Here is a 9,306-nt window from a genome sequence, read left to right as displayed (position 1 = left end):
ATTAAGGTGGCATAGCAAGTTAAGCTAGCTATGTTTGCTGTATACATCCACACACATATTGCAATTTGCAATTTATGTAGGGAACATAAATCCATGATCTGATATACAATTTAGTGCACTATGTAGGAGACATAATTAATTATGTAATACACGATCTAGTGCACTATGTAAGGAACACAAATCATCATCTAGTTATACTTTCGAGTGCGTTATCTGATATACAATCTAGCGCACTGTGTAGGGAACATAAATCAATTGTCTAATATACTGTCTAATGCACTATGTAGTGAACATGAATGCGTTATCTGATATACAATCTAGTGCACTATGTAGGGAACATAAATCCGTTATTTTATATACAATTTAGTGCACTATGTAGGGAACCTAAATCCGTTAACTAATACGCTACCTAAAGCATTATGTAAGAAACATACGTAAGTCTATTATCTAGTACACTATCTAGTGCACTAAGTAAGGAACATAAATTATTTTCTAATATACAATCTAGTGCACTATGTAGGGAACATAAATCTATTATCTTTCACACTATCTAGTGCACTATGTAGGGAACATAAATCTATTATCTTTCACACTATCTAGTGCACTATGTAGGGAACATGAATGTGTTTGTGACGCGAACAGTTAGCTTAGCAGCTCCTAAATGTTCTGTTATCACCCATATCCTTTGGTGTGTGTGAGAGGTTTTTTAGCTTTTTTTTTTGGGGGGGGGGGGGGACCTCTTTGAAATGAGTTTATGCAACTTGGGATGCCTGCTAAAGTATTTACAGTAACGTCTAAAGTATTTTAGACACCATACAAACATACTTTATTTTGTAGCATACTATGCACAAGTCACATTTTATTTGTGAGATAAAAAATGCATTTGGGCCACCAGAGAGACTTTCTGACCTCTCAAACAAAAGCCACAAAAATCCAGGAGCTAACATTTGTAGATAGACAAAAACAAAAGCTTTCATATATGTCGCCCAAACAGTTCTTTTTTATATAAAGGTGGCATATGATTGGTTATTTGAAGACCCCAAAATTCTACCATATTCAGAAAATCCCATAATATGATCCTTGGATCCCTGTGCATGAATGACACCCACTTTCATCTCTTGTAGTTTCTTCTTAATTATTGCTCTACAAGTAAATATGGCATTTTAAGCCAATAGCTGATTAGATATAGCTATTTCCTAAATAATGAAGTTTTAACGTCATGTTTTACACACTTTGGTTACATTCATGACCGAACAGGAATCTTTACACAAGATTCATCAGTTCACAAGTTGAATGTCAAACACAGTCATGGACAGTTTTTGTTTCTTTAATTTGCCTCACTTGCATGCTTTTGGACTGTGGGAAAAAACAGAGCTCCCAGAGGAAACCCACACAGACACGGGGAGAACATGCAAACTCCACACAGAAAGGACCCAGACCGCCCCGCCTGGGGATCGAACCCAGGACCTTCTTGCTGTGAGGCCACAGTGCTACCCATTAAGCCACCGTACCACCAAAATAATAAAGTTAAATACAGCTTGTTTTATATCATTTCTGCAGCTTCTATTTTTTTCATGTTGGTGAATTATTTAAGACATTTGGCCTTGGGGTTACTATATATTTACATCCCAATAAACAGGAATCATGGATGGCCATTTATGAATTTATAAACACTCTGAACTTAAAAAAGTTAAATAGAAAAAAAAGTTAAATAGAAATAGGAAAATGATTGAAATGCATTTTAATCATGTACAGTTACAGTGTATCACAAAAGTGAGTACACCCCTCACATTTCTGCAAATATTTTATTATATCTTTTCATGGGACAACACTATAGACATGAAACTTGGATATAACTTAGAGTAGTCAGTGTACAACTTGTATAGCAGTGTAGATTTACTGTCTTCTGAAAATAACTCAACACACAGCCATTAATGTCTAAATGGCTGGCAACATAAGTGAGTACACCCCACAGTGAACATGTCCAAATTGTGCCCAAAGTGTCAATATTTTGTGTGACCACCATTATTATCCAGCACTGCCTTAACCCTCCTGGGCATGGAATTCACCAGAGCTGCACAGGTTGCTACTGGAATCCTCTTCCACTCCTCCATGATGACATCACGGAGCTGGTGTATGTTAGACACCTTGAACTCCTCCACCTTCCACTTGAGGATGCGCCACAGGTGCTCAATTGGGTTTAGTCCATCACCTTTACCTTCAGCTTCCTCAGCAAGGCAGTTGTCATCTTGGAGGTTGTGTTTGGGGTCGTTATCCTGTTGGAAAACTGCCATGTTTTCGAAGGGAGGGGATCATGCTCTGTTTCAGAATGTCACAGTACATGTTGGAATTCATGTTTCCCTCAATGAACTGCAGCTCCCCAGTGCCAGCAACACTCATGCAGCCCAAGACCATGATGCTACCACCACCATGCTTGACTGTAGGCAAGATACAGTTGTCTTGGTACTTCTCACCAGGGTGCCGCCACACATGCTGGACACCATCTGAGCAAAACAAGTTTATCTTGTTCTCGTCAGACCACAGGGCATTCCAGTAATCCATGTTCTTGGACTGCTTGTCTTCAGCAAACTGTTTGCGGGCTTTCTTGTGCGTCAGCTTCCTTCTGGGATGACGACCATGCAGACCGAGTTGATGCAGTGTGCGGCGTATGGTCTGAGCACTGACAGGCTGACCTCCCACGTCTTCAACCTCTGCAGCAATGCTGGCAGCACTCATGTGTCTATTTTTTAAAGCCAACCTCTGGATATGACGCCGAACACGTGGACTCAACTTCTTTGGTCGACCCTGGCGAAGCCTGTTCCGAGTGGAACCTGTCCTAAAAAACCGCTGTATGACCTTGGCCACCATGCTGTAGCTCAGTTTCAGGGTGTTAGCAATCTTCTTATAGCCCAGGCCATCTTTGTGGAGAGCAACAATTCTATTTCTCACATCCTCAGAGAGTTCTTTGCCATGAGGTGCCATGTTGAATATCCAGTGGCCAGTATGAGAGAATTGTACCCAAAACACCAAATTTAACAGCCCTGCTCCCCATTTACACCTGGGACCTTGACACATGACACCAGGGAGGGACAACGACACATTTGGGTACAATTTGGACATGTTCACTGTGGGGTGTACTCACTTATGTTGCCAGCTATTTAGACATTAATGGCTGTGTGTTGAGTTATTTTCAGAAGACAGTAAATCTACACTGCTATACAAGTTGTACACTGACTACTCTAAGTTATATCCAAGTTTCATGTCTATAGTGTTGTCCCATGAAAAGATATAATGAAATATTTGCAGAAATGTGAGGGGTGTACTCACTTTTGTGATACACTGTATATGGGTGGCAATAACTCAAAAATGCATACTTTCAAATGTTTTTTTTTTCATATAATAAATGTACTTATATTAAAGGCTCGACATCCAGCATATTTTCCAGACAAACATGGTTTACCAGTAGATAGAAAAAGTGCCAGTTAATTCATAAAGTGAAATGCAATGTGAGTTAATTGGAAAGTACAACCATAATAGATCCTTAAATGTACTATACCCTAACTTTCCACTTGGTGAAGCTACCTAAATAAACTCATATGTAAATGTAAATTGTAAAGTTCATCTGCCTAGAATATTTGCAACAACATTCATGCTGTTTTATACAAACACTACAAGGCTAAATGTCAACGGACACCCATTTTAATTACTATATGCAGGTGTTTTAGCTACACCCATTGTTAACAGGTGTATGCTTGCAACTTAGAGGAAACAGTTTGGGACAGGCCCTTTTCTGTTCCATAAAGACTTTGCTCACATGTAAAAAGCAAGGTTCATAAAGACATGGTTTGAACCCCAGCGTGAACTCCATGCGGCCAGCACAGAGCCATGACCTCAAGCCCAATTAACATTTTTGAGAGGAATTGGAATAATGACTATGAGCCAGTCATTCTCTTCTTACATTGGTGTCTGACCCTTACTAATGTTTTTTAACCAAATGGCCACAGTTTTTTATAGACACAATCTGAAATTGTGTGGAAAGCCTTACCAGGCAAGTGGAGGCAGAAAGCGGCAGGTCAACCAAATATTAATGAATGATTTTGTGTGAAATCTTTCACATGTCTATATGAGGCCATATGTGAGGAGATCTGGTGCATGGCTTGGCATCCTGAGGATTTAGGCAAGATAAAACGTGGCCTCACAGTTACTCACTATTTTCTCCTCGCCTGTTTGAGTTTTAAATGCTTTAAAACATGCATTAGCAATCCGCTAAAGCAGATCAAAGGCTTAAGCATAAGAGCAAGAGTCCTTTTCAACACTGCCTCTTTCAACTTTTTGATGGTAGCTCAATCCCTGGCTAACAGCTAAACATGTTCCTTAAACACACAAAAAGTAAGCAGAATCAAACAGCCCAGATAAATGATGCCATTATAAAAAATTCTAGCTTTAATGTGTTGTGGATTTGATTTTTAATAAATATAAATGGCGTTTTACTCACCAATCTACACATAATCATCATTAATGATGAAGTGGAAACGTGCTTTTTAGGTTTTTTCCTATTTAGGAGCCAGCAACTAGAACCTCAAATTTTTGTGGATACGTCTCTACAATCTTTCCACACCTGGGATTTGGAATTGTATTTCATTCTTCAGAGCAGATTTCAAGCTATATCAGATTTCTGTGAATAGGTTTTAAGTCTGGGTCCCCTCTGGGTGGAGTTTGCAAGTTCTCCCCGTGTCTGCGTGGGTTTCCTCCGGGAGCTCCGGTTTCCTCCCACAGTCCAAAGACATGCAAGTGAGGTGAATTGGAGATTCACCATGGAATTGGAAATGGTCCATGTGTTTGACATTAAACTAGTGAACTGATGACATGTCTAACTACCTGTTCTGTTATGAATGTAACCAAAGTGTGTAAAACATGGTTAAAATAAACGTTAAAATCCTAATAAATAAATAAATACCATAAATTTATTTAACTTTACTTTAAGCTTTTAACTAGTGCATTAGTGGTTTTTGCTTTCTCAGCAAAGTTGCACCCAGTGTTTAGTCCGCAGTGCTTCACTATCTGTGGTTTGGGTTTTTATTATCAGTCGACATGATGATGCAAGTAATTTAATGTTGGGTCGATAAATGAAAGGGAAAGAAAAGACCATGTTCACCATTGTGCTGAGGGTGAAGATGTGAATGGATTAGTGCTAAAACTGTTACCAACATGTGCCAAAGCTTCTTAGGATGATCTGGACTTAGTGGGGAAAGCTCCCAGTCCAAACATGGAAGGTTTATTTAAAGAAAAGATACAAAGCTGGATGGGACTTTATCAGTATAGTTAAGAATAACCAGGATATTCATTAATGGAAAATTTCTAGGTCCTTGTAATAAAAACATGCTAGTAGTGTTAAGTTAAAATCCATATTTTCAAGGTTACAAACACTTGTTGGAGATCTTTGTTTTACTGTGTCTGATTTAAACACTTAATGAGACTTTGGCAGCACTGGGCAGCTCCTTTAGCGACAGGCTTCTTCACCCGCGTTGCTCAAAGGAGAGATACCGTAGCTCCTTTCTACCTTCTTCTGTCAGGTTATACAACCAGCACCGCCCTAAACGCAGATAATCACCTCCATCACAATAATTCACATGGTTTTTAATATTCTCTGAAGTGCAATAACTTTTTAAATATGTGCAATACCTGCTGTACATGCTGTACTTATTGTGCAATATTTGGTTAACTTTCTTTAAAAATACTGTTTATATTTTTGTAATTTTTTACATATTCCTACTTTCTACTTTTTAATATATACAGTATGTACATATGTGTAAACACTTTGTATTTTTTATTTTTATATTCTTGAAAGCTGCTGTAACACTGCAAATTTCGTGGGATAATAAAAGGCTATCTTATCTTATCTTAAACACGCTAATACTTTTACAAGGTAATACATTTTAATTCATTTTAGGTAAACATTTGCTGGCTCAAAAATGAACATCAACTTAATAGTATATTAAGTCAATAGTAAAGCCTAACTAAGCTTTACTGATGATGCCAGTGACATGCAGTTTATGGTGGGATGGATTGTAAGTAATGAAGTTTCACTGACACGTTACACTTACACAGATGCAATAAAAGGCACTCTTACTCAGGGGTTCTGTATTAACTATTTATAAGTAGGCCTGAAGTAAACTTGAAGAGAAATGTACTGTGCTGCAAAAATTATAGTCATCATTACAGGCAGTAATGAAAATGCACAGCAAACTTTACATGGCAATGGGCCTAAAGGTTGTCATATAAAAAGAAGCCCCTGCTCTAAAAGTGGGAGCTTAAAGCTCAGTGGAAGTTTTTTTTAAATTTCATTTCAAGTTCACCAACCGGTTTACCCTGGTCAAGGTTGTGGCAGGTCCAGTTCCGCTGGGAAACAATGAACGCAATGCAAGAATACCCTATACAGGGCGCCTATCATCGCAGGGCTTTAACCACAACCCCCTCAGACATAGCCAATCATGTCTGTGTAGATCTGAACCCCGAAGCTTAGAAGTTATTTTACCAGACATAATGCTGCCTGTTCTGCCCAAAAGTTAACCAGAGAATTTTTTTTAGTTCTTTACATGTTGTTTAGCAGGATTCAGCAGGATTCCTTGACTTTTTGATTGATTTTGAATTGAAATATTTGGCATCTTTACCCATTAATCTTTACTAACCTTTCTACTGTTAGCCTTTCTGGACTACTGAAAATTCACTTTCTAAGGCAACAGTTCTATGGTACAGTTTAAAATGACTGAGATTAATATTAAGGGTCAAAATTAAGTTTGTTCTGTAAATTGATTCTGTAAATTCATATTAAAATTCTGTTGTACCCACATAGTTTAGAGAATGTTGTTACCTAAATTCTGTCTGTGTAAATGTTGCCTGATATCATTTAACAGTTAACCTGATATCATTTATTAAAACAAATATACAATAAAAGAGGATCTTAGAAGTGATGGGCTAATAAGAGATGCTGCACCACCTGAGCGCCTCTCAACTAAAGTCTGTTACTGATTACAAAGACAATAAAAACATTGGAGGGCCAGACCTTTTCAGTGATCAGAATAATGTTTAAGGGAGCAAACATGAAGCATGTAAACTCAACAACACATTAGCTATTATTAATAATGGTGGTGGTGGCATTATGCACTAGAATGGTTTCACTCCCAGTGGAAGTGGTGCCTTCCACAGAATATTAAAAAGGAATATCTCAACATCAGTGGCGGCTGCTGGTCTTTCAAAGAGGGGAAGCTCATTGTCGGCTTACATCATAAAATTTGTCAATTTATTTATATATAAATTGTGCCCTCTGTTCCTTTTCAAGAAAATGGCCTGAAATGGGTTGCAGTTTGTCTTTCGACTTCACTCGCAAAATCCGCAATGGGACTGAAGCTCTCAGTGATAGTTGTCAACATTCTTGGTTGTTCCAACAGGAGACTAACTCCAAACAGATGTAGAACTGGTTCTATAGTGGCTAAATAGGCTAGAAAGCTTTTGGAATAAATTGTCCAATTGTCCTAATCTCAAACTTGATAATAATATGTGGACTGTACTGAAAACTTGGACTTCTGACAGAAAGCCAGTATATTTGGTTCAAGTACCAATTCTGACTAGTATCATGATCAAAAATTCAGAGTTTTCCTAGAAGCTTGTTAATGGTTTCTAATGGAAGAAGTGTTTCTTCTCAAAATTAGAATGATGCTCTGATGCAAGAGAGAAAAACACAGGCAAGACAAAAAATCTTCCATGCAATTTCCACAAGCTAGACGGGCTCAGTTTAAATAAAAAATAGCTGTGGAGAGCTGTGACTTAACATACTCCATTTTACAGATTTTGACTCCCCTTCTCAGTCCCACTGAGTGCTTTTGGAGTGCATAAATAATTCTGTAAATCTGTCTGTCCTGTTTCTGGGCTTTACTCTTAGCTGGTATTTTCAGCCACAGCATTTCCCTGTATCATGGTCTGAAATGAACTGTTCCTGTAATTACAAAAACATAATTTAAAAGCAGAACTTCAATCTTATAATTACAATGGCGTGTTACCAAACGTATTACTAAAGTGTTGGATGGGGTTGAGATTCAGACTCTCATGTGTAGGTCTTTCAAGTTCTTCCTCATCAAACTTTAACTAGAACCAACAAGTTCAAACCATCCAAAATACCCTAAATCATTCTACTTTCACCAAATAGATGATAGTGACATTCTCATAGCATCCACCAAAATTATTGAGGTACAAAAACTAAATAAAGATGTGATTTGTAACATGTGATGTCAACAGGTGTTTTAAACATAATTTGGTACAAAAGCAGTATCCACAAAAGGCTGAGTCTTTGAGGAGCAAATATGGGCAGTGGATCTCCAGTTTGTCAACAAATGTGTGAGAAAATTATTATACTTTTTAAAGGAATTTGCAAATTGCATGCATTTTTAACAAGACATTGCAAAACCACATGCTGCACACATTACAAAGGTGCAGGGAAGAGGGTACAGGTACTGGACTGTAACTTCGGACCTTAACTATAGATATTATAAAATATAAACTTCTTTTCTCAAAATGAAAATAATGCTTTAAGAAAAAAATGCTAAAGAAAAAATGGGATCAAAGAATGATAAATAGTCTGATCTCAATCAGTGCTGATTTGCCAAAAGCTAGTAAATCTCAGTATAGATCAAAATAGCTGTACCAAGCTTTAAACGGAACAGATTTTGTGCACACATACCCCAGTGCCACTGAGTGGTTTTGGAGTGCATAAATAATTCATTTAAACAGTCTTATTGGTGTGCTTCACTCCGGGCTGGTACATTCAGCAGCAGCATTTCTTCGTAGCCTGGTCTAAAACATTTCCCTTAATACAATGCTATTAGAGCCAAAAATAATTAATGTACCATAAATTCAATTTGAGAGCCTTAATAAGCTTAGGAACTAATTTAAAGTAGTAAGGATTGGCTTATAGTCTAGGTTTGCATCCATCCCAAAGGTGTAGGTTATAGTTCAGATCCAAGCCCATCAAGTTCTTCTTTGACTTTGCTTTGCAGACAGTAAAAATTATAATTAAACAAGAATGGGCACTTTCTTTTGAATTGGCAGATTGTTGCTATAAGATTGGGAGCACATTATTATCCTAAAATGCTATTGTATAACTATTAACATTAGCCAAAATTACCTCCAGACAATAATTCTGCCATGCTGAAAGTCAGTGAGTTCTACAGCTTGACATATTCTGCTTTAAAGTTTGATCATAGAGATTACATTGCTGTATGTATGATATTAGACACCCTTTGGCAATGGCTG

Source organism: Trichomycterus rosablanca, chromosome 11 (genome assembly GCF_030014385.1).
Source record: "Trichomycterus rosablanca isolate fTriRos1 chromosome 11, fTriRos1.hap1, whole genome shotgun sequence".
Taxonomy (NCBI): Eukaryota; Metazoa; Chordata; class Actinopteri; order Siluriformes; family Trichomycteridae; genus Trichomycterus; species Trichomycterus rosablanca.
This window is presented reverse-complemented; position numbering follows the sequence as displayed.